The sequence below is a fragment of the Myxine glutinosa genome, chromosome 8 (assembly GCF_964187855.1).
Source record: "Myxine glutinosa chromosome 8, kmMyxGlut1.1, whole genome shotgun sequence".
NCBI classification, from domain to species: domain Eukaryota; kingdom Metazoa; phylum Chordata; class Myxini; order Myxiniformes; family Myxinidae; genus Myxine; species Myxine glutinosa.
In genome coordinates, this window is record NC_136268.1 from 590,707 (window position 1) to 617,025 (window position 26,319).

General features: G+C 46.9%; 1 protein-coding gene across 6 annotated transcripts in view; it reads right to left on the bottom strand.

The window, feature by feature from the left end:
- Positions 1-26,319, bottom strand: part of LOC137432268 (ras association domain-containing protein 8) — a 98,844-nt gene that overhangs the window by 59,576 nt on the left and 12,949 nt on the right. The window contains exon 2 of one of the 6 annotated variants that reach the window (XM_068124057.2): positions 15,418-15,537. The exons of 2 other annotated variants lie outside the window; for them this stretch is intronic. The gene's annotated coding sequence lies outside the window, so the exon portion shown is untranslated. Of the gene's footprint in view, positions 1-2,559; positions 2,698-15,398; positions 15,538-26,319 lie in introns of those variants that run through there. 3 more of the 6 variants (XM_068124054.2, XM_068124059.2, XM_068124055.2) reach the window with 3 other exon arrangements.

Genomic DNA, 26,319 nt, shown 5'->3' on the forward strand with positions numbered 1-26,319 from the left:
ATTTGTGAGCATTCGAAGGCCGATGCCAGACACACAAGCAATCTGCAGCTTGAAGCAAGTCTCGCTACAGAGAGTCCGTTTGGGATTTCTTCTGGGCAGGTCTATAGAATTGTATCATTTGCATGAATTAAGATGATGCTTTTACTTTTATGTTAAAATGGGGAAGTGTTATCATAATTTGACACCCGTCTGGTTCTTTGTTTTGTTTGACCTCAATGCACTCCTGCACCGCTGGTCGGAATGTCTTGAATAGTTGAGCTTACACACAAAGTAGAGTGGCCTTCCCCTACCCCTTGATACCCCCATGGGGAGCGGACGCGTTTCTAGTGTTTAGAATCTCCAAAGTATAAGCCGAGTGGGGATGGAGATTTTATCCCACCACCTCCTCCCCGGTACCCTACTGTTCGCCGAGTCTTTCATGTGGAACAAACAGCAAGGACGTGGTGAACTGCACCGAGGTACCCACAAGCATTTATCAATTTTTTATTCCATAACGTGGGGCAATTCAAGGCACAATGCGGGCAAGGGGGTTAACAAGGAGAGATTCAGAAAATAGGGCAAAATGGAGAAGATTGTCATGGGGACCGCAAGGCTAACCCCCGCTCTAGCAGGGAAAATGGCCTTAAAATGCCTGTTGTTGTTTTGTTGTATTCCATAAAGATCAGCCATTGGTCCCAAAAGTGGTGATTACACGTACTGTATGTACTGTATTAGGCAGAAATGCAAACACAGACTTACAAAAACAACGTGTAATCATATCCAGTAAAACACACCTCCCAAGATGTCACCTTCCATTCCCAAGTGTACTTAATCTCAACATCCGGTACCCTTAAGAGTTAAGGTTCATCACCGTTGTGGTTCTACCAATAGAGAATCATTGGAAACGAGTTCCCTCATCCATGGATGCTCCGAGAGTGATTATTTCCATTTGACTTCATCACTGTATGTATTTGGAAGTTGTTTTTTTCCTGCAAGACCGAAGCTCATGGAAGAGCAAGTTTAAGTTGACAGGAGAGTACCGAGGCAACACGTGTGCACATCCAGCAAGGGAATGAACGAACAGGAAAGGAAGATAAATAAGGGAAACACCGAAATCAACATACTGGAAGATGGCCTGCACACTGGAAAGGGTCTGAGGACTGAGAGGGCAGAGGGAGCAATGTTGGTGAATAGACGGTAGAAAACAGAGAGCCCGGCAACCTCCCTGGGATCCAAAAATGTCCACAAAATCCAGGAAAAACAGGCGTGATGCTATGATGTCAGACCATAGGGGAGAGCAGTACTCCATGAGCTATGGACAAAGGCCTTGTAGATTTGAGTAGCATGGAAAGAGTAGCTCCGATGTGAGTAGCAAGGAAAGACTTGGATCGATGAAGGATCCACAGTCTGCGGCTGTCTTTGGAAACCAGCTTTACCATGTGGTTGGCCCAGGAGAGGTCATGATTGATGATAAGGCCTAGAAATCAAGGAGACTGCACCTCTTCTATTGGCTGACCATGGAAATAGATAGGTGAGCCAGTTCGACGCTGCATCCAGAGAAAGGCTTGTTTTTTGAGCCTGCGCTTCATTTAACGGTCAAACTGCTGCTTCGTCGTAAAGTTTTTACAGTGACAACATGCGTCCGTTCTTTAAACACCAGAATGTATTTAGACCCCTTAGAACTGGTAGTTGTACTCAGGGTATGCACAAGAGGGTATTAGCTGGTAAAAAAGAAGAGAAAGATCATCGTCCCAAGGTGTCGGGGTGGGTAGAGGACCCCAATTCACCGCTATGTAAGACGTATCATTGCTCCTTGTGGTCGAGGGCATTATAAATCATCCTGAATCAGTAAATTCACCGATTTACAAGATTGTTTTGAATCGACGAAAGGCCTTGGCTGGCAGAATAGTTTATAGGTACATGCACGCACCTCTTATCTGTCTAGCCTGGGTTTGAATCTTGATCGAGCGGCAAACTGACATCCTGGTGTTTCGCGGGCAATGCCAGGCATCAATGTGTTTCCTTAGCTTTCCCCTCCCTCTCCATAGCTACAAGGAAAATAGACTCCTACTCTTGTACGCCCACACCGTCTACCTATCTATCCTCTTCAAAAATATACCTTCTCGAACTAACCCATGTCGACCACCGCCCTGACCGTCGATCACACCAAAGTCAGTGCATGTACCTTTTTATGTTTCCCCCGATCACCAAAAGCCAACAGTTGACATTTTCAAACCGCACAACCGCACAACACGAAACAGACCCAAACTGTTAAGCAACCACTGCGGGGCAGAGTCTACGGCATCTCAAGAGGCAAGCGCATGGCAGACATGGGGATCCTTCTCGGACAGCACTACACGCTACATTAGCAGGGGTTAGGTAAGGTGGAAGAGAAGAGAGAAAAAGCTTTTTATCTCCCCCCCCCCCCCCCCAAAGGAAAGCACGTAAGCAACAGGTGCCAGGAGGGATTCAAATAAATCCCCATTCTAAGGATGCAAACAATACAAATGACATAATCTTTTAAAGGTCTGTGCAAGCTTCAGGAGCAAACAATGCATAAATAATTCCAAAGAAGCTTACAGTGATAGGCCGTGTTGTCAGATCTGGAATCGCCAAATTACCTGGTCTTCTCGATCGGCTTGCTCTCGTGCACAATGCCAGTCCCGTGGGCAACCTCAGTCCCGGGCCTCGCGACGGAGAGGTTCACGCCCCACCCGTCCCTCGGGTGAAAATGAAATAAACGGAATAAAAAGTTCCTGGACTGCCCTTTGTCCTTTGGCTGGAGATTAGAAAAGCTCTCAAGCACAGGGCGTTGCAACGACGCTCCAATCAAAGCTCCCTGCGGGTCTCGGCTCCCAAGGAGACCGGCTGGAACGCAATCAGACACAGGCCACCAACACGACCCCCTCCTTTGGCATGCCACCTACCACCCCCAACCCACTCCGCCTCGCGGACCCCAGGCCATTCACTTGCCTCAAACACCACCCCTCTCCAGCAACCACCCAACCACCACCCTACCACCACGTCTTCACTACAATGGGCCTTCATTACATCTCCCATGCTCCTGTCTCAAAAGCCACTGCCCACACACAAACCGATCACAGCAATCAATCAAGATGGTGCCAATGTTGCCATACATGTCTCGGATCTTTGTTTTGCAATTGATGGAAATGGAAAAGACTTCACGAACAAGATCCAAAACACCATGAACACCTTCATCTCAGCTCAAAAGTGAAATGTTGGAACACAGGTACACAGGTGTCATGGTTACCTGGCTTCTTGGAGAGTGCTCACCGAGTGGCTGTCCTCCATTCGAAGAGACAGCTTGGCAACTGAACACACCCCATGGTACAGCAATATTAGTCTAATGATGGGCAACTTAGCACAACGACATTGCTTTCCGTACAATGGACGAGGACAAACAGGTTTCTCTCGCAGATAACACCAAAACGTATGTTTGTGAAAAGTTTGAAACTCTTCCTCGAGCTCGAGGCACAAGAAGAAGAAGCGTTCGGTTAATTCAAAATAAATAAATAAATAACTCGGACAATGCTGAAGGCTAACAGGTAGGGGGGTGGGGGGGCAAACGGCGGGAGCACAATAAGCAGGTGAAGGTTGAGGCCGTCGTTGGGCCAATCTCGGGTGCACAACACGTGGTGAAAGCCGATAACTGCGAGGCACAATGGCGCGAATCGGTTACCAGGCAACCAGGAGAAGCCCCGCCCCCATGCTAGCCCACGTGACCGTCCTCGAGAACACGGCGAAACTTCGCTGCGTCGAAAGTTTCATCGAGTGAACTCAGCGACCGTTTGTAAAGTGAGTGAAGCAGCAACAACACTCGTTCCAGAGTCCGAGTACGTTCCGTACAGTCGCCTTCTCGGTGTACGAGATTGCTTAAAAAATGACAATAAAAATACCGTGTATTCATTAATAATTACGAACTACAAAAGGACACTTTGCACCCATCGTCATGGCAATCCGAGCGAGGGTTTCGTCGGATGGAGTCGAATCCGAGTCTAATATAAACAGATCTCTTTGATCCATTCAAAAGCAAATCACTCACTCCTCGAGTTGGGAATTTTCATGTAAAGCAGCACGTCACGTGACTGACTGAAGGTGCTCCGATATGCAAATTTCCCAATTAGAGGTAACGTATTGAGAGAGAGACAAATCTTGCACTTTTATGACTCGCCTAACGAGAACGGCACTCAGGAAAGAGCATACCTCCACCTGGTTGGCCATATCACTCAATGGTGAGGAATCACTTTAAAAATTATACATGCTGAATCCGCATCTTCACCAAAATCGAATCGATTCGTCCTTGTCACACACACAACCTGTCCAACAAGTTTCGTCCAAATCCATCCATAACTTTTTGAGATATCCTACTATGAATCGTTTTTGGCACTATCCACCAATGGTTAAGGATCAATTAAAAAATTAAATAATTATCATATCCGAATCCATATTCAGATCTTCACCAAATTCGAATCGATTCTTCCTTGTCAGACACCCAACCTGTCCAACAAGTTTCGTCCAAATACGTCCACAACCTTTTGAGATATCCTGCTATGTATCGTTTTTGGCACCATCTCCCAATGGTGAAGAATCACTTTAAAAATTAAATAACTCTCGTATCCGAATCCATATTCAGATCTTCACCAAAATCGAATCGATTCTTCCTTGTCAGACACCCAACCTGTCCAACAAGTTTCGTCCAAATCCGTCCACAACCTTTTGAGATATCCTGCTATGTATCGTGTTTGGCCCCATCTCCCAATGGTGAAGAATCACTTAAAAAATTCTAGTAGTCGGATCCGAATCCGGATCTTCACCAAAATCTAATAGTTTCGTCCTCGTCACATACGCTACATCTCTGCAAAATTTCGTCCGAATCCGTCCACAACCGTTTGAGATATTTTGTTCACAAACGGACAAACGGACAGACAGACAGGGGTGAAAACATAACCTCCATCCACCTTTGGTGGCGGAGGTAATAAATAAATCAGCAGAGAGAAGGAAATGAGCAATCGAGTACAACAAACTGCACATTCACATCATTCAAACAATTTGAATGATGTATCAGCAGAATGAGACGAGGACGTGTCAAAAATTATATATATAATCTGAGTTTACGTTTTATAAGACCTGAGTGCGACAGGACGCCATTCTAGTGTGGAGGTGATGTGTATGACCATCATTTATGTGTATGACGTACGTCATGTCACATCTAGGGTCAGTGTGCTCCATTCGTTAAATGTATTATTTCTGACTGCAAACCTCCGAACTGGTGATCAGCAGGGCAAAGACAACGTGTTCGTGTGGCAGACAACACTTTGGGCTAGTAACAGGTCATGCAGCAGGTGCTGTGGTTGGACTCGATCGGTGCTGCCTCGTCAAGTTAGGGGGTTTGATTTGTATCCAATACATAAAGCTCGTTCTAACCACTGACTCGATGATATTAATATACGGTACCTTCTGGGTGGCATAAAAAGCTGAAATTCGGCGTGCCGACGGACATCGAAGCCGATACACCGGGAAAAAACAGAACCGTCGGAAAGCGTCTGTAAATGAAAATTTGCGTAAAAACCGTAAACACATAAGTAAAAAAGGGGGGAAAAAAACTCAATCAACATCTAGCATTTGCAAATTGTCATTTTTATAACTGTAAACTGAAATAAACATGACAATAATGTCCGTGAATGAAAAAAAAGGAAAAAGTGTCAGTAAATGAAAAGTTACGTAAAAAACCATAAATGCATCTGTATTAAAAACAAAACCAAAAAAAAACCTCAATCGATATCCAACATTTGCAAATTGTAATTTATATAACTGTAAACTGCGGGGGAAAATCTCAATGAAAATTTACGTAAAAACTAAATACATTTGTAAAATAAAAACACATAAATTGATATCTCCAAGCAGGTTGGTGATGCTTGCCTATAATCATAAAGCTTCTACAAGTATTTATATGTACCTACGCATGAAACACGGTTTGTTATTGCTTACACAATGTGTAAGCATACCCCACTGGTATTGTATACACACGCAGACTTCTTCTTCTTCTTCTTCTTCCTGTGTTTCTGCAGCTAGCTGCTCCAAGGGGGAGCAAAGTTAGAGCCCAATACAGAGGCACTCAGTGTGAACAGCCATACCATACATACTTCCTTGACTGGGGAACCATCTCAGGGAAGATACGCACTGGACCGCTCGCTCCATGTTGAACACCAACAGGTGTCTGTCTCTTCTCACTCTCTTATGAAGGTTCTATTACATCCATGGCATTTAACTCGTCTAGCTTGCTCTTGCTGGCTTGGCTGGCAGGCTTGGTGTTTCATGTACAGATTCATAAGAGGAGCCGAGCGCCATCTTCCAGTCGATGCAGATGCCACTTGGTCCCACTCATCTTCTGAGATCATTACCTCCTTCTTGAAATCACTTCTAGCCACATCCTTCCATCTCTTCCTTGGTCCTCCCCTGGACATGAACCACATTTCCAACTATATCCAGTAATGCTTTGCTCCAACAGTTGTCACACTTACCAAGGTCCCCCTTTTTGGGGATATGTATGAGGACAGCATCAGACTAGTCCTTTGGCATCCTCCTCTCCTCTCCACACTGCATGTGTAAGGCTCAATAACAGCTCTAGAAATTCACCTTCACAAGATGCTGCTTTGATCAACTCTGGCACAACACCCAAGGAGCTACCACACCTACCATTCTTCAGCTCGCTTATGGCTTCCTATAATTCCTACATTGTCGGTAACTCCATTAGTTGATGCCGTATGGGTCTCTGCTTCTCTGCTTCACCAATTTTATCAAGTAAACGAAAAAACATGTTTTAGGGCTACACACTTATATTTGTAAAAAGTTTTAAACCTTTTTTTTTTTTTTAAGTTGTTTTTTTTTAAATTAAATTTTGATAGATGAGAATGTACCAGCAAAGAGGGCCGAGGGCCAAATTTCAGCTCTCTAGGACATATGGAACCTCGAAAACGAACGGCTCAAAGATTTCAAACAGGACAAACAAACAAAATTCAGATGAAGTTAAATAAAAGTGTGTAAAAAGTGCTTTCTGTGTGTGTTCTTTCCGTTGTCATCTGCCCTTCTCCCATGCAGCTCAGAAACATCAAACCTGGTGACACTTCTGTACCTGGGTGTATGGCAGCACTTCCACCCCAACATCCTAAAGTTGATTCATAGCAGCTGGTGGGTCCATGATGCACAAAGCACCAGGCTTAACTGTGGCAATGAGGCACCTCCAATGGTTCTTCTGTCCAAAGTCAAGAACCCCACATCTTCCACATCTCTCCGACCGCCTTCCAAGCATCAATAACTAGGCCTATGAGAACAACAGCAACACTCTCTCCTCTGTCCATTTTGCCCTGCCTGGGGTGTTTCCTCTCCTGCTGCTAAGACGATACTCTTCCCAACATAAACGTTTACAACTATAATAATTTTTTTTAAATAAAAAGGGTCAAAAGTTATAACATAAAACTATTGTTTACATTATAATGGAGTTGCTTGGCAACACTAAGAAGCAGAGTTTATGATTCTAAGTTGAAGTCAGGTGCCAATGGGAAGAACTGGAACTTACAAATCGAAGTTCCACATTGTTAACAGAGCCAATTTGAGTTATCATGTTAAGTTAGCATCTTTCCTTTTTGATACGTTGATCAAATTGAGATTAGTAAGATTTTGTCGAGAAAAAATGATTCTATTTATGATCTGGGTTCAATTACCAACCCGATGATAAACACCGCTCCTTGGAACATGACGAGCGTGTTGCGTGTTGAAGCATGACTCGGTCAGGCTGAGTGTCTCTTTCCCTCTTCCTTGGGGGCATCCCTGGGCGGTGTATATATTACACCCATGATGCATCCATGGGCATATATACCTATACATAGGGTGTCCATAAAGTCCTTGTGCAACTTTGAACTTTTGATGAACACATTATAGAAAGAAACTATAAATCATGAATGAAAGCATAATTCACAAAGTTTTTTTACTCAATATAGTTCAAATATTTACACTTTACCATAACCGCCATCTTTTGTAATCCATTGTTCAATATGATTTTCCAACTTGGTGAAACCATTGGTGCTGCTGAGTAATTTCAGGAAATGCATTTGTGATCATAGCCCTGAGTTCATCCAAAGAATGTGGTTTTGATGCATAAACAACAGTTTTACATTGCCCCATAAAATGCAGTCCAATGAGGAAACTGGGAAAGGTCAGGCGAACGAGGTGGCCAAGCCATATGTGACTTTCAAAATTATATATTTTCACCCGCAATTGCTCGGCGAGCTTTCACAGAAACCCCAAGCTTTCACAGAAACCCGAGCTTTCACAGAAACCCTGAGCTTTCACAGAAACCACGAGCTTTCACAGAAACCCCAAGCTTTCACAAAAACCCCGAGCTTTAACAGAAATCTTGAGCTTTCACAGAAACTCCGAGCTTTCACAGAAACCCTGAGCTTTCACAGAAACCACGAGCTTTCACAGAAACCCCAAGCTTTCACAAAAACCCCAAGCTTTAACAGAAATCTCGAGCTTTCACAGAAACTCCGAGCTTTCACAGAAACCCCGAGCTTTAACAGAAACCCCGAGCTTTAACAGAAACCCCGAGCTTTAACAGAAACCCCGAGCTTTCACAGAAACACCGAGCTTTCACAGAAACACCGAGCTTTCTCAAAAACCCCAAGCTTTAACAGAAATCTCGAGCTTTAACAGAAACCCTGAGCTTTCACAGAAACTCCGAGCTTTCACAGAAACCCCGAGCTTTCACAGAAACCCTGAGCTTTAACAAAAACCCAGAGCTTTCACAGAAACCCCAAGCTGTCACAGAAACCCCGAGCTTTAACAGACACCCCGAGCTTTAACAGACACCCCGAGCTTTCACAGAAACCCCGAGCTTTCACAGAAACCCCGAGCTTTCACAGAAACCCCGAGCTTTAACAGAAACCCCGAGCTTTCACAGAAACCCCGAGCTTTAACAGAAACCCTGAGCTTTAACAGAAACCCCGAGCTTTCACAGAAACCACGAGCTTTCACAGAAACCCTGAGCTTTCACAGAAACCACGAGCTTTCACAGAAACCCTGAGCTTTCACAGAAACCCCGAGCTTTCACAGAAACCCCGAGCCTTCACAGAAACTCCGAGCTTTCACAAAAACCCCGAGCTTTCACAGAAACCCCGAGCAATTAAGTAAATCTGGGCCTGGGACATCTTTCATGCCTCCCAGATAAAGATTGCAGAATGAAATGACTTTAAAAAACGTTAAATAAGCTGGAAGTTCTTGGAAGCCTACCTGTGAGATAGGGGTGTTCCTCTGAACAACAAAACAGTTGGAGAACTTCCTGATCAAAAAGTTTATATATATTGCAGTCCATATTGCAAAAACTACTGATGATGTGCACCTGTGAAAGGCCGAAGAAGGTGCATCTATCTATAATTCCAGTAATCTCTGTCTGTCTGTCTGTACGTTTGTTTGTCTGTGACCGCTGTTTCTCGACAACCACGGGTCCGATATACTTTTAACTTGCCAGGTATATTGCTGGGGACCCGAGGATGTGCCTTTTCAAGGTTTCATATTAATCGGACAATTACTTACCGAGCTATGTCCAAAAAACGATTCAACCAATCAGAGAGCAGCGAACGATCGCGTGTGCCGGCGTTGCGAATGGACCAAACCATTCCATGTAAATAGAGGGGGGGGTTCTGTGGTCGTTGCGAATGGACGAAACCATTTCATGTAAATAGAGGGGGGGGGGGGATTGTCACTGTACTCGCAAGCCGTTCGCCGTTCGCTTTGGCGTTGCGAATGGACCAAACCATTTCATGTAAATAGAGGGGGGGGATATAATTTTAGATAGATATATAGTACGGGCATATATATAGTACGGGCATGCCCTAGTCTATCTATAATTCCAGTAATCTCTGTACGTCTGTACGTTTGTTTGTTTGTCTGTGACCGCTGTTTCTCGACAACTACCGGTCCGATATACTTGAAACTTGCCAGGTATATTGCTGGGGACCCGAGGATGTGCCTTTTCAAGGTTTCATATTAATCGGACAATTACTTACCGAGCTATGTCCAAAAAACGATTCAACCAATCAGAGAGCAGCGAACGATCGCGTGTGCCGAACGTGGAGGACACACTCTGCCTCGGATGGCACATTTGAGAGCGTATTCATTTATTTCACGTTTGCAAACTATGTTGGCGTTAAACTATGTTTTAAAACTAATAAAAACGAATTTGCGATTCATTCGCTTTCCTGCGCGTTTGTGCACGCGATGGCGATTTCTTTACCAAACTCCGGAAGCCGTTCGCTTTGGACCAAACCATTGCATGTAAATAGAGGGGGGGGATTGTCACCGTACTCGCAAGCCGTTCGCTTTGGACCAAACCATTTCATGTAAATAGAGGGGGGGGATATAATTTTAGATATAGATATAGTACGGGCAATGCCCTAGTTCTAACCAATCCTTCATGCTAACACCATGGGAAGGCCATATCTGGGGCTTGTCAATGCACAAGGTAAGTTTAAAATATTGTTACATTTGTGGGGGTAGGGATGAAATATTGTAGTGGAGTTAGGATCGTATAGGGTTCAGCATGGACCGTGGACACGAATAAGAAGAACCTCAATGTAATAAGTAGGGAACCTGCCTGGTTAAGAGTGTTTACATGTCTTCAAATGGGGGGTGGAGCTTGTATTATCTAGATGGAGGTTAAGATTAATTTCTCCAGTGTGTGATTGCCCCCCATGACTTTTCCTACATTATTGCCACAACCAGGCCGGCCATAGGAAAACCCTCCGTTACAATAACCGTTCCCTTACAAGCCAAGGAAGAGCCGCTCGGACTAAGCCCCACCTCCAAAGGGCCTAATAGGCATAAGCCCCACCCACGAGAGGCGGAGAAATGAGGGGGCGTTCAAGAAAAGCCATGAGGCCACGCCCCTGAAGGACATGATTGGACAAAGAACGTGGGCGGGGTGTACTGGGAGGAAAACGGCCCGATTGGCTGACCTGAAGAAAGAAGAAGTAGTCGTCATCTGGCTTAGGTTGAACAAGAAGGCAGGCTATTGTGTGCTTCTTTGGATTTTTGTGCGAGCTTTTGGAGAGCAAGGAGCTCTTGGCTGCATTGGTGGCTGTGGAAGGAGGGTTTGGACTGCAGGGCTCTTGGGAGCTGAAGGCCGCACTGTTGGTCATTGTGACAGAGGTGGAGAAGCGAGAGGGGCGTCTTCACAACTCACCTCACGTTTGTGGGCCGTTGAGCGTGGCGGCGCCGCCATCTTGTGCCGGGTTCCTGGCGGAGGGACATCGAGCACTGCGCCTCGTCCCCAGATACACACCTCACAGAGGAACTTGTGGGGCCAGAGCTATGTGCGAGCACTATAAGGAACATTAATTTTATTTTATCTTTTCCCCTGTCGTGTCGTGAGTCTGCGAGTGGAGGTACCTCGGTTAGAATTATAGGTTTACCTCAACATTTAACATTTATTTCACCCTGCATTTATTTATAATAAACCCATTATTGGTTGCATTTCTGTGTCGTTTTGTGTTTGTGGGGTTCGGATTAACCCTGTGTGCTGCTCATTCAGGTAAGGACCTTGTTACTTTCGGTCCCGCGTGCGAAATAAAAGGAACCGACAATAATTCGGCTTGTACGCCTCGGGAGTAACAACGTTTCGGTCATCCGTCACCCAAGGGTGTTAACCCCGGTGACATGACAATATTTACTATTAGTCATGTTTGAGGGGAGGGGAGTGGGAGTGGGAGGTGTTTGGACTGTGAGGGCCATAATAAATATATATATTTTTGTTTGGTACCAGGGCCACAAGATAAATGATACTAGATTTTTGCATCTATTGGTGAAAGGAGAAGCGTCCGTTCGTGTGTGTGCTGATGCATGTTATAAGCATGGCTGCTGCTCGCTAATTGCATTAACAGGAAATGATTGGAACACAACCCCCCTCTTCTATGGATAATTCTCATGCTCCTACATTTCTGAGAGTCCCACTTGCATTCAGGAACAGAACAGTTATGGTTATAACCATCCTGAAATGCCACTCGTTCGTCTAAATGCGGAAATTATGTTTAAAAGACCATTTGAGTTACACGTTTTGTGTTAGTAACCTCAAATTCAAAGTGCCCAGCGATCAGAACTGAGTCACTGCGCGCGCACACACACACACACACACACACACACACACACACACACACACACACACACACACACACACACACACACACACACACACACACACACACAACTTGATTTAGCATTCATACATCATTTTGACATTGGTCCACGTCGACCGACCCACTTCTGGGTCTTTCAAGATGTTTCATCATGTCTGTTTCTTCTCCTCCACTGACAAACTATATGGAACTCTTTACCTTCACATGTCTTTCCAAACACTTACGACCTTCCCCTTTTCAAAAACATATTTTTTTTACTTCCTTAATAACTTAAGACTATTCACTCTTTCTTCAATTTTCTATCAATACAGCTCTTTTATTTAAGGCTTAGCCTCGATGAGGACTATATAGTCCGTGACTGGATCCTTCAACATACAAAAAGAGTCGTCGCGCATTTGAAGCATATTAGGAGGAAGCCTAGTCTTGCTCGTCCAAGGTGATATGTGAAAGATTTAATAGTCTTAGTTCGGGAACCAAGTGTGGCAATTGTGGTGGTTGACTTTACCATTGGTGTAGAAATTGCCTCATCAGAAAAAGTCAACTCTTGAAGAGACCGAGGGGAATTGTGGATCAACAACAACAATAACATTAACAAAACTTGATGAATTCTGCTTTCATATGACATTTACAGTTTGTTTCTATCATGTGTACATTAAAGGTTATAAAAGTTCAAAGTTGTACAAGGAGATTATGGACAACCTCAAAATAATAAACAATCTCCATTGTCTAAGATACATTTTTACCCCTCAAGCTAAATCTGCCTCAAGCTAAATCTGCCTCAAGCGCCAGCTCACGCTCTTGGCTTTAAAGAAAATATAAGTAATCAAAGGAAGAAAATAAGGAAAATAAATATGATGAGTTAAAAGAAATTAAAAAAGATTAAAACCAACAATTAGTAAATAAATAAACTAATAAATAAATATAAATTAATTAAAATAACTAAAATGGTCCAGGGTATTACATGGTCCAGGGTATTATGACATGGTCCAGGGTATGACATGGTCCAGGGTATGACATGGTCCAGGGTATGACATGGTCCAGGGTATGACATGGTCCAGGGTATGGCATGGTCCAGGGTATGACATGGTCCAGGGTATGACATGGTCCAGGGTATGACATGGTCCAGGGTATGACATGGTCCAGGGTATTACATGGTCCAGGGTATGACATGGTCCAGGGTATGACATGGTCCAGGGTATGACATGGTCCAGGGTATGACATGGTCCAGGGTATGACATGGTCCAGGGTATGACATGGTCCAGGGTATGACATGGTCCAGGGTATGACATGGTCCAGGGTATGACATGGTCCAGGGTATGACATGGTCCAGGGTATGACGTGGTCCAGGATATGACATGGTCCAGGGTATGACATGGTCCAGGGTATGACATGGTCCAGGATATGACATGGTCCAGGGTATTACATGGTCCAGGGTATGACATGGTCCAGGGTATGACATGGTCCAGGGTATGACATGGTCCAGGGTATGACATGGTCCAGGGTATGACATGGTCCAGGGTATGACATGGTCCAGGGTATGACATGGTCCAGGGTATGACATGGTCCAGGGTATGACATGGTCCAGGGTATGACATGGTCCAGGGTATGACATGGTCCAGGGTATGACATGGTCCAGGGTATGACATGGTCCAGGGTATGACATGGTCCAGGGTATTACATGGTCCAGGATATGACATGGTCCAGGATATGACATGGTCCAGGGTATGACATGGTCCAGGGTATGACATGGTCCAGGGTATGACATGGTCCAGGGTATGACATGGTCCAGGGTATGACATGGTCCAGGGTATGACATGGTCCAGGGTATGACATGGTCCAGGGTATGACATGGTCCAGGGTATGACATGGTCCAGGGTATGACATGGTCCAGGGTATTACATGGTCCAGGATATGACATGGTCCAGGGTATGACATGGTCCAGGGTATGACATGGTCCAGGGTATGACATGGTCCAGGGTATGACATGGTCCAGGGTATGACATGGTCCAGGGTATGACATGGTCCAGGATATGACATGGTCCAGGCTATGACATGGTCCAGGGTATGACATGGTCCAGGGTATGACATGGTCCAGGGTATGACATGGTCCAGGGTATGACATGGTCCAGGGTATGACATGTCCAGGGTATGACATGGTCCAGGGTATTACATGGTCCAGGATATGACATGGTCCAGGGTATTACATGGTCCAGGGTATGACATGGTCCAGGGTATGACATGGTCCAGGGTATGACATGGTCCAGGGTATGACATGGTCCAGGGTATGACATGGTCCAGGGTATGACATGGTCCAGGGTATGACATGGTCCAGGGTATGACATGGTCCAGGGTATGACATGGTCCAGGGTATTACATGGTCCAGGATATGACATGGTCCAGGGTATGACATGGTCCAGGGTATGACATGGTCCAGGGTATGACATGGTCCAGGGTATGACATGGTCCAGGGTATGACATGGTCCAGGGTATCACATAGTCCAGGGTATCACATGGTCCAGGGTAGGACATGGTCCAGGGTAGGACATGGTCCAGGTATTGGATCTGTTTCCTCCTTTAAAGGTGTGATGGTTTGTTTGCACAATAATTTATCTTTTTATTTATTTCATTTCTAAATCTGCCGCATTCTGATGTCGAATCTGGGAAAGCAAAATATCTCGTCGCTGACGATCACTTCAATAACCCGATCACAATGACGTCATCTCGAGCTCGCCAAACCCACTAAGTCGACTCAGCAGGAACGTGGCTCGTTTTGCTCGACCCGATGCATCCAGCATTGAAGCTTCGGTTGCTAGGATACGGGGATGACCGGGCATACGTCAAACCACTCACAGCGGATCCTGTTTGGCAAGATTTGCGAATAATCAACAGCTCAGATTTAATCACAAGGACTTCACTGTACACAACAATGGCATAAAAACTGGGTATTAAAAACAACAACAACAACAACCTCCGAAGACTAATTTGAGCCTCCATGCAAGTTTATGGATTTAATTTGATTTCATAACAAGTCAATGGGAGAATGACGTCTGGAAAGTTTAATTTATACTTTAGTAACGATGCTTGGTGCAAAACAAGGCTCTTTATGAACCACTCAAAATGGTCTCCATTTGTTCCCTTCCACACTTTACAAAGGACTGGCAGGACGGCCTGGATGTCGAGGTACTCACACTCACCTCTGAGCTGTCTCACCTGCGTTTCAATAACTCACTGGTCTTCACACGTGACGAGTGAGACACGGTCTTCCTGATGTTTCGCACGCTGGGAGATTCGTCAATGTGTGTGCCACCCCTTCGGATGGACGTCGAGCCGGGGGTCCCGTCTGCCAGCACTGGTGGTTGGTGGACGGACAAAATATGGGCGACTTATCGCCGGAATCCTGAACAAATTACAAATTACTGACACCAATCAAACGGCAGAGGCCTGGCCAGAAGATTCGTGAAAGATCTGGGGCAAAAAGGTGACCCTTCCGGCACAAAAAGAGAACAAATGGGGCAGTCATAGGGGTAGTAGTAACGGTAGTTGAAGTAGTATTGGTAGTATTAATGGTAGTAGTAGTATTGGTAGTAGTAATGGTAGTAGTAGTAGTAGTATTGGTAGTAGTAATGGTAGTAGTAGTAGTAGTAGTAGTATTGGTAGTATTAATGGTAGTAGTAGTAATGGTAGTAGTAGTAGTAGTATTGGTAGTATTAATGGTAGTAGTAGTATTGGTAGTAGTAACAGTAGTAGTAGTAGTAGTAGTAGTAGTAATGGTAGTAGTAGTAGTAGTAGTATGGGTAGTATTAATGGTAGTAATAGTATTGGTAGTATTAATGGTAGTAGTAGTATTGGTAGTATTAATGGTAGTAGTAGTATTGGTAGTAGTAATGGTAGTAGTAGTAGTAGTATTGGTAGTAGTAATGGTAGTAGTAGTAGTAGTAGTAGTAGTAGTACTAGTAGTAGTAGTAGTACCAGTAGTATTAATGGTAGTAGTAGTCATGGTAGTAGTAGTAGTAGTAGTAGTAGTAGTAGTAGTAGTAGTATTGGTAGTATTAATGGTAGTAGTAGTATTGGTAGTATTAATGATAGTAGTAGTATTGGTAGTAGTAACAGTAGTAGTAGTAGTAGTATTGGTAGTAGTAATGGTAGTAGTAGTAGTATTGGTAGTATTAATGGTAGTAGTAGTATTGGTAGTAGTAATGGTAGTAGTAGTATTGGTGGTAGTAATGGTGGTAGTAGTCGTATTATTGGTAGTAGTAGTAGTAGTAGTATTGGTAGTAGTAATGGTCATAGTAGTATTGGTGGTAGTAATGGTAGTAGTAGTGGTATTGGTAGTAGTAATGGTAGTAGTAGTTATTTTTGTTATAGTAGCATTAGTAGTAGTAATGGTAGTGGTGGTGGTATTTTTTAATGTAGAAAAATATTTAAATTCACATTTTGAGTTGTTACATTTGACTCCAATTTCCAGCGGCGATAATCTACAATTCATCTCAAGTTTTAAAACTTTTAAAAGCTACAAGTGCTTCCTTCTCACGTCCTTTTTAATCGATTGCAAGAAAAGGCAAATTCCAATTCTTATTAATACCGACTGTGTTCTGACGAATGAGTAGAATGCGGGATTCATGGACAGGGAAGTAACTTGAATACAGAGCACACGGCCCATAATATAATACAATAATTGTATTATAATACAAAGAATACACCTGCGTTTACTCACCACCTGGATTTTAATACAAAGTCCTATAGATCACTGCACGCGTCTCTGACCAGAACGAATGCTTCACAATTCATCTCAAGGTCTTTGCAACCAACATGGTCATCTTAAACCGGGATACTGACAAGGCCGTCCAATCCCTTCCAATGAACGCACAGGTAACGAGATCTTAAAACGCTCACAGGTAGGAGACGTCTTGAAATTTGGCAGATTGGACCAAAGAGCATCCGTTAAAAAACGCTCACAGGTAGGAGACGTCTTCAAATTTGGAAGACTGGACCAAAGAGCATCCGTTAAAAAACGCTCACAGGTAGGAGACGTCTTGAAATTTGGCAGATTGGACCAAAGAGCATCCGTTAAAAAACGCTCACAGGTAGGAGACGTCTTGAAATTTGGCAGATTGGACCAAAGAGCATCCGTTATAAAAACGCTCACATGTAGGAGACGTCTTCAAATTTGGAAGACTTGGCCAAAGAGCATCCGTTAAAAAACGCTCACAGGTAGGAGACGTCTTCAAATTTGGAAGACTGGACCAAAGAGCATCCATTATAAGAACGCTCACAGGTAGGAGACGTCTTCAAATTTGGAAGACTGAACCAAAGAGCATCCGTTATAAAAACGCTCACAGGTAGGAGATGTCTTCAAATTTGGCAGATTGGACCAAAGAGCATCCGTTATAAAAACGCTCACATGTAGGAGACGTCTTCAAATTTGGAAGACTTGGCCAAAGAGCATCCGTTAAAAAACGCTCACAGGTAGGAGACGTCTTCAAATTTGGAAGACTGGACCAAAGAGCATCCATTATAAGAACGCTCACAGGTAGGAGACGTCTTCAAATTTGGAAGACTGAACCAAAGAGCATCCGTTATAAAAACGCTCACAGGTAGGAGATGTCTTCAAATTTGGCAGATTGGACCAAAGAGCATCCGTTAAAAAACGCTCACAGGTAGGAGACGTCTTCAAATTTGGAAGACTGAACCAAAGAGCATCCGTTATAAAAACGCTCACAGGTAGGAGATGTCTTCAAATTTGGCAGATTGGACCAAAGAGCATCCGTTAAAAAACGCTCACAGGTAGGAGACGTCTTCAAATTTGGAAGACTTGGCCAAAGAGCATCCGTTAAAAAACGCTCACAGGTAGGAGACGTCTTCAAATTTGGAAGACTGGACCAAAGAGCATCCGTTAAAAAACGCTCACAGGTAGGAGACGTCTTCAAATTTGGAAGACTGGACCAAAGAGCATCCATTATAAAAACGCTCACATGTAGGAGACGTCTTCAAATTTGGAAGACTTGGCCAAAGAGCATCCGTTAAAAAACGCTCACAGGTAGGAGACGTCTTCAAATTTGGAAGACTGGACCAAAGAGCATCCATTATAAGAACGCTCACAGGTAGGAGACGTCTTCAAATTTGGAAGACTGAACCAAAGAGCATCCGTTATAAAAATGCTCACAGGTAGGAGATGTCTTGAAATTTGGCAGATTGGACCAAAGAGCATCCGTTAAAAAACGCTCACAGGTAGGAGACGTCTTGAAATTTGGCAGATTGGACCAAAGAGCATCCATTATAAGAACGCTCACAGGTAGGAGACATCTTCAAATTTGGAAGACTGGACCAAAGAGCATCAATTATAAAAACGCTCACAGGTAGGAGACGTCTTGAAATTTGGAAGACTGGACCAAAGAGCATCCATTATAAGAACGCTCAAAGGTAGGAGACGTCTTCAAATTTGGAAGACTGAACCAAAGAGCATCCGTTATAAAAACGCTCACAGGTAGGAGATGTCTTCAAATTTGGCAGATTGGACCAAAGAGCATCCGTTAAAAAACGCTCACATGTAGGAGACGTCTTCAAATTTGGAAGACTTGGCCAAAGAGCATCCGTTAAAAAACGCTCACAGGTAGGAGACGTCTTCAAATTTGGAAGACTGGACCAAAGAGCATCCGTTAAAAAACGCTCACAGGTAGGAGACGTCTTCAAATTTGGAAGACTGGACCAAAGAGCATCCATTATAAAAACGCTCACATGTAGGAGACGTCTTCAAATTTGGAAGACTTGGCCAAAGAGCATCCGTTAAAAAACGCTCACAGGTAGGAGACGTCTTCAAATTTGGAAGACTGGACCAAAGAGCATCCATTATAAGAACGCTCACAGGTAGGAGACGTCTTCAAATTTGGAAGACTGAACCAAAGAGCATCCGTTATAAAAACGCTCACAGGTAGGAGATGTCTTCAAATTTGGCAGATTGGACCAAAGAGCATCCGTTAAAAAACGCTCACAGGTAGGAGACGTCTTCAAATTTGGAAGACTGGACCAAAGAGCATCAATTATAAAAACGCTCACAGGTAGGAGACGTCTTGAAATTTGGCAGATTGGACCAAAGAGCATCCGTTAAAAAACGCTCACAGGTAGGAGACGTCTTCAAATTTGGAAGACTGGACCAAAGAGCATCCATTATAAGAACGCTCACAGGTAGGAGACGTCTTCAAATTTGGAAGACTGGACCAAAGAGCATCAATTATAAAAACGCTCACAGGTAGCAGACATCTTCAAATTTGGAAGACTGGACCAAAGAGCACCCGTTATAAAAACGCTCACAGGTAGGAGACGTCTTGAAATTTGGCAGATTGGACCAAAGAGCATCTGTTAAAAAACGCTCACAGGTAGGAGATGTCTTCAAATTTGGCAGATTGGACCAAAGAGCATCCATAATAAAAACACTCACAGGTAGGAGATGTCTTGATATTTGGAAGACTGGACCAAAGAGCATCCATTATAAAAACGCTCACAGGTAGCAGACATCTTCAAATTTGGAAGACTGGACCAAAGAGCACCCGTTATAAAAACGCTCACAGGTAGGAGACGTCTTCAAATTTGGAAGACTGGACCAAAGAGCATCCATTATAAAAACGCTCACAGGTAGGAGATGTCTTGATATTTGGAAGACTGGACCAAAGAGCATCCGTTATAAAAACGCTCACAGGTAGGAGACGTATTTAAATTTGGAAGACTGAACCAAAGAGCATCCGTTATAAAAACGCTCACAGGTAGGAGATGTCTTCAAATTTGGAAGACTGGACCAAAGAGCATCCGTAATAAAAAACGCTCACAGGTAGGAGACGTATTTAAATTTGGAAGACTGAACCAAAGAGCATCCGTTATAAAAACGCTCACAGGTAGGAGATGTCTTCAAATTTGGAAGACTGAACCAAAGAGCATACGTTATAAAAACGCTCACAGGTAGGAGATGTCTTCAAATTTGGAAGACTGGACCAAAGAGCATCCGTAATAAAAACGCTCACAGGTAGGAGACGTATTTAAATTTGGAAGACTGAACCAAAGAGCATCCGTAATAAAAACGCTCACAGGTAGGAGATGTCTTCAAATTTGGAAGACTTGGCCAAAGATCATCCGTTATAAAACTCATACTGCTCTCGTTGTTCCAACCTTCATCTGGGGTCAGCAGGGAAATTTTTGCCTCAGGTCTTTCACAACCCGGCTGGCCAGGTCTGACCTTTGACTGGAGGTGATTTGGGCTGCAATTTATATTTCGTTCAGGTTGCTGGTGAGAGTTCCCCGACTCTTTGCGAAAGACTATGGGATCTCCAACGTGCACCAATAGTCAGTGCTGGCAGACAGGTCCTCCGGCTTAAGGTCCATCCAAGGGATGGCACACACACCAGGGTGATACATGTGAAACACCAGGGTGATACATGTGAAACACCAGGGTGATCGTTTATACCTGGGTCAAGATTCAAACCAAGGCGAGACAGCTCAAAGGTGAGCGCACATACCTCGAAGGCTACCTTTACCTATCCTACCAGCCATCATCCATTATATATTTACTATTTCTATTTATTCCTCCTCCAGAAACAAAACCAGGTCAAGAGTGAAGCTCGATGTGAAAAAAAAAAGAACAACAACAAATGAAAGTGCAGTGTGGACATGAGATATGTCCTTTCACGGACCACAAATCAACACCGGTGCCCTCAACGCATCGCCAAGACCAGGAAGCATGACCGACTGGATTTTCATTTGACCCCATTTGGTCTTCATTCACTGGGACCAAATGTGGTTCAGAAGTAGTGAAACTTGCACCTTTTAGATCTCGTCTGGGCCACGACACCAACTCACGACCAACTTGGTGTTGTACGGTACTCGGACAACTGCAGACACGAGTTGGTCATGACAAGACCGACTACAGCTCCAGATTTAAAGGCATCCCCTGCATTTCTTTCTGGCGTGCAAAGTCCATTGTGGATTCCAGTTGAAACGATTATTTTTTTGTATAAAAGATTATAAAAAAAAAAAAAAGAGAGGAACAAAATTGTGATAAAAACAAACCTTATTTTGAGTGTTCTTTTTGCCACGTTTCGAGTGCATTTGCTTCCAATGATAACGCACGCAACCTCCGTCACACTTCTCGTCTCCGTGCCCACCGAGGAAAGTGAGCCTCGTACAAAGAATAATTACACTGCACCAAAAGCGCGACACACGGGACATTATCAGTTATCCGCAGAGAAAGCACTCCGTCGTGTCCAGTGATCCGGGCACCACCTGCTTTACCCAAATTCTGCAATACGTTAATTTAGCTAAATTACTGTTAAATCTGCAAGACAGAGTCCTAATCTCAAAGCTTGAGCACACGGCACATCCAAAGGTTTCAAGGACCCGCAACCGCGGAGCCAATCAAATAAGATGCTATCAAGTGACACTGGAGAGCTATCTTGGGACTTACTGGTGCACGTTCAAGGTGACTACTGATGTGCTCGAGACGGACATGCTTTAAGAACAACACCAAAACCTTATACACCACCACCTCAAAATGGAAATTTTGAATGCATACGGGCAAACGTAGTGGGTGATAGAAGATTGAGGCTCATCGACAAGTGAAATGGCAGAGTGAACAAGAAAGAGCAATCAGAGGTTGCAGACCCTCAGCCAGGATGTGTTTTTCGTGGTTTTTAAGGCATTTGTGTTAAAACAAATATGGCGGCCGAACCACGTGACCGATAACAGCACCATTGCTTTTTTTCTCCACCTATTTATCCATAGATGACACCCTATAAATTTCATCTTGAACGGCTGAAGTTTTTAACTTGTCGAATTATGACGTCATAATGGAGGAACCTATGGCATCATCATTAACATATGTTATTCCCCATGGAGAGTTCTTTACAATGAGCCATGTCTCAATTTTTTCTATGCAGCGCTTTCGGAGATAAAGAGGTGCAAAATTGTTGGATTTCCCAAGATGGCGCCAGTTCCACGTGACCTATGACGTCACAATTATCATTTAAAAAATCTGCAGGTCGAGTTGCACCTAAGGTGAAAATTTCCTGTCAATTGCAGAGAAAACCAACAGTTGCAGAGAAAATCATATTTATTCTGTGCGGACAGACAGACAAAAGACAGACAAACAAACGGAGTCAAATGCAATATCCTTTCCTCTGGCGAGGGCAACTCAGGTTCAAAGAACATCATACCCCGTGTGGTCTTAAGAGACAATGACATGGGCGGGGCCAACGAGCGGCAAATTTGATTGGTTGTGATGATGTAAAATGTCGTAATATTTTGTCCGAGCACAAGGAAACGGAAGGGTTTTGAAAGTGACAATCAGGCGATTTGTGTTCGACAGTGTTCAAGTATATGATTCAAATGAAATAAAATAAAAGATTTTAAAGGTTGTAGAAATATAAATTTGGAAGTTTACCACCATTGATGCAGCGTCTTTTACACCACCTAATTAAACACGCTATTGAAGGAGCTGGGGCTCCCACGTCGATCAGAAGAATGGACGCGACAAAAAGCTGGAATTCATCTGAGTTGCTTTATTGAAATCAAACACTCAGGCACTCTGAAAACCCGTTTTCGGTCAGCAATATATATCTATTAACCCAGGGGGTTTGCCCAGGCCCGGCGCCAGGGGGCGTGGCCCAGCGTCCTGGCTGCGGCCTGGCAAGTTGAGCCGGGCGTCCCGACCGAGGCCTGGCAAGTTGAGCGCGGGCCTGCCCGGGCGTCCTGGACGAGCCCGGCATGGTGATCGCTCCGCGTCCTTGATAGGTGCAAGGCGATTGTGAAACCCCAGCGGCAGCCGCTACACACGTCCCCCCAGAATCGACTTGCACCGGCAGGGTCAACTTGAGGGGGGTCCTGATGACCCGGCCGAAGCGACCCCTGGCGGGTCGTGGGAGGGGGTCCGGTGAGGTGGTGGGCGGTCGAGTGGGGGGCCCCGTGGATGGGGGGCGGCCTCGCCGCGGCGGAAGGGCCACCCGTGGTGGGTGGTCGACGTCCACGTGCGCCGGCTTGAGGCGGTCCACTGCAATCCGGTCCGACCTGCCGCCGATGTCGATGACGAACGACTTGTCGTCCCGTCGCAGCACCCGGAAGGGCCCGTCGTACGGCGGCTGGAGTGGCCACCGATGTGCGTCGTGACGCACAAAAACATACTCCGCTGTGCGGAGTGCTGGGGGGACGTAGGACCGGGGGTCACCGTGGTGGGATGTCGGCACGGGGGCAAACCGTCGGGCGGCCTCCTGGAGGTCCGAGCGCTGGTGAGCTGCGGACCAGGGACTGGTAGCGTCGGGCACGAATTCGCCCGGGACGCGTAGCACCTGGCCATAGACCAGCTCGGCGGTGGATGCCTGGAGGTCCTCCTTGGGGGCCGTGCGAAGGCCCAAAAGGACCCACGGCAGCCGGTCGGCCCAACCGCCGTCTTGAAGGCCGGCCATGAGCGCGGCCTTCATGGAGCGGTGGAATCGCTCGCACAACCCGTTTGCTTGGGGGTGGTAGGCCGTAGTACGGTGGAGCTTGACCCCCAGGTTGCGGGCGACCGCGCCCCACAGCTCGGAGGTGAACTGTGGTCCGCGGTCTGACGAGATGTCCGCTGGTGCGCCGAAGCGGGCGACCCAGGTGGCGATGAAAGCCTGCGCCACGTCGGCGGTGGTGGTGGAGACGAGGGGAACGGCCTCCGGCCACCTGGTGGTCCTGTCCACCATGGTGAGCAGGTGTGTGAACCCCCGTGACGGGGGGAGGGGGCCCACCAGATCCACGTTGACGTGGTCGAAACGTCGTTCGGGCACGGTGAAAGGTGCCAGCGGGGCCTGGGTGTGTCGGTGGACCTTGGCCCGTTGGCAGGCCGTGCAGGCGCTGGTCCAATCGCGGACGTCCCGACGAAGGCCGTGCCAGACGAAACGCGCCGACACCAGCTTCTGGGAAGCTTTCCGGCCCGGGTGGGAAAGGCCGTGGAGGGAGGCGAAGATGCGGCGTTGCCAGGTGACGGGCACGATGGGGCGAGGCTGGCCTTGGGAGACGTCGCAGAGCAGGACAGTGTCCGCGCAGGGGATGTCGGCCAGGCGGAGGCCCGTGTCCGCCGCCCGGAGGGCTTGCACCGTGGTGTCGGTGGTTTGGTCCGCCGCCATAAGCGCAAAATCCACGCCCAGGTGGACCGCGTTCGCGCTGGCCCGGGAAAGACAGTCGGCCACGGCGTTGTTTTTGCCGGCGACGTGCCGGATGTCCGTGGTAAACTCCGACACGGCGGAGAGGTGGCGCTGTTGGCGGGCCGACCATGGCTCCGTGACCTTGGCCATGGCGTAAATCAACGGCTTGTGGTCGACGAACGCCGTGAAAGGTCGGCCCTCCAGGAGGTGGCGGAAATGGCGGACGGCCAGGTGTAGACCGAGGAGCTCCCGGTCAAACGTGCTGTATTTGAGCTCGTTCGGCCGGAGCTGCCGGCTGAAAAAAGCGAGTGGCTGCCAAACCCCGTTCACCCATTGCTCATGGACGGCGCCCACCGCGTAGTCGGAGGCATCCGTGGTGAGGGCGATGGGAGCGTTGAGCACCGGGTGAGCGAGCAGTGTTGCGTCGGCGAGGGCCCGCTTTGAGCTTTGGAAGGCCGCATCCATTGCTGCGGACCAGACGATGTCGTGCTTGGCCGGCTTGCCCCGGAGGGCTTCGTAGAGGGGCCGCATGAGGTGAGCAGCGCGGGGCACGAAGCGGTGATAAAAATTCACCATTCCCAGGAATTCCTGCAGGGCCTTTATGGTGCGGGGACGCGGGAACGTGGTGATGGCCTCGACCTTGGTTGGCAGCGGCACGGCCCCGTTCTTGGTGATGTGGTGGCCCAAAAAATCAACGGCCGTCGTGCCGAAGTGGCATTTGGCCGGGTTGACGATGAGGCCGTGCTCGCTGAGGCGCTCGAACAGTGTTCGGAGGTGGAGGAGGTGCTCGGCCCGGGACGTGCTGGCGACGAGGATGTCGTCCAGGTAAACGAAAAGGAACGGCAGGTCACGCAGCACGCCGTCCATCAAGCGCTGGAACGCCTGAGCCGCGTTCTTGAGACCAAACGGCATCCGCAAGAATTCGAATAAGCCGAACGGCGTGATGACTGCCGTTTTAGGGACGTCGGCCGCCCTGACAGGTACCTGGTGATATCCCCGTATGAGATCAATTTTCGAAAAAATGACCCGTCCCGCCAGACGGGCGGAGAAGTCTTGGATATGCGGGATCGGGTACCTGTCGGGGGTGGTAGCGTCATTCAGACGGCGGTAGTCGCCACACGGGCGCCATCCACCCCCCGGCTTTGGCACGATGTGCAGTGGCGAGGCCCACGCGCTATCGGAGCGCCGCACGATGCCGAGGTGCTCCAACGCGTCGAATTCGGCCTTCGCTACGGCGAGCTTGGCTGGGTCGAGGCGGCGGGCCCTGGCGTAGACCGGCGGGCCCGTGGTTGGTATGTGGTGCTCGATCCCATGCCGTACTGCGACGGCCGAAAACGTCGGCCGCGTGAGGGCCGGGAACTCCGTGAGCAGGCGAGCAAACTCGTTCGCCGCCGGGACGGTGCATGCCAGCTCGGTCGGCGCGGAGCTGCTCAATGTGCATACCAGGGAGCTGAAGGTTTCAGCGTTGATTAAACGACGCCGTTGGACGTCCACCAGCAGTCCGTGTGCGCAGAGGAAGTCGGCGCCTAGCAGAGCCACGGGCACGTTGGCGGTTACAAACGTCCAAGCAAAGCGTTGGCCGCCGAAGCAGAGGGTGACGTTGCGCGGGCCGAAGGTGCGGATAGTCGATCCGTTGGCCGCAACTAAGGAGGGGCCGCAAACCGCGGATTGCCTGTCCTGGTCAGAGGTGGGTATGATGCTCAGTTGGGCGCCGGTGTCGCACAGGAAGCGCCGTCCGGACGCTTTATCCGTGATGAACAGTAAGTTGCCCGTATGGCCGGCGCTCATGGCTGGTAATGAACGCCGGCCCGGCCGTTTCCCGGCCTGCCGAAGGTGCACGGGGGTCGGCATGTCCGGGCCTTTTGTCCGAACCTGGCATGATAGTAACACCACGCTTGGTCGGGTGGAGGTGGTCGGCACGGTAGAGCGGCCGCCAATTGCGTCGGCAGTTCGGCCGTCGACCGTGCCGGGTGCTCGGGCGC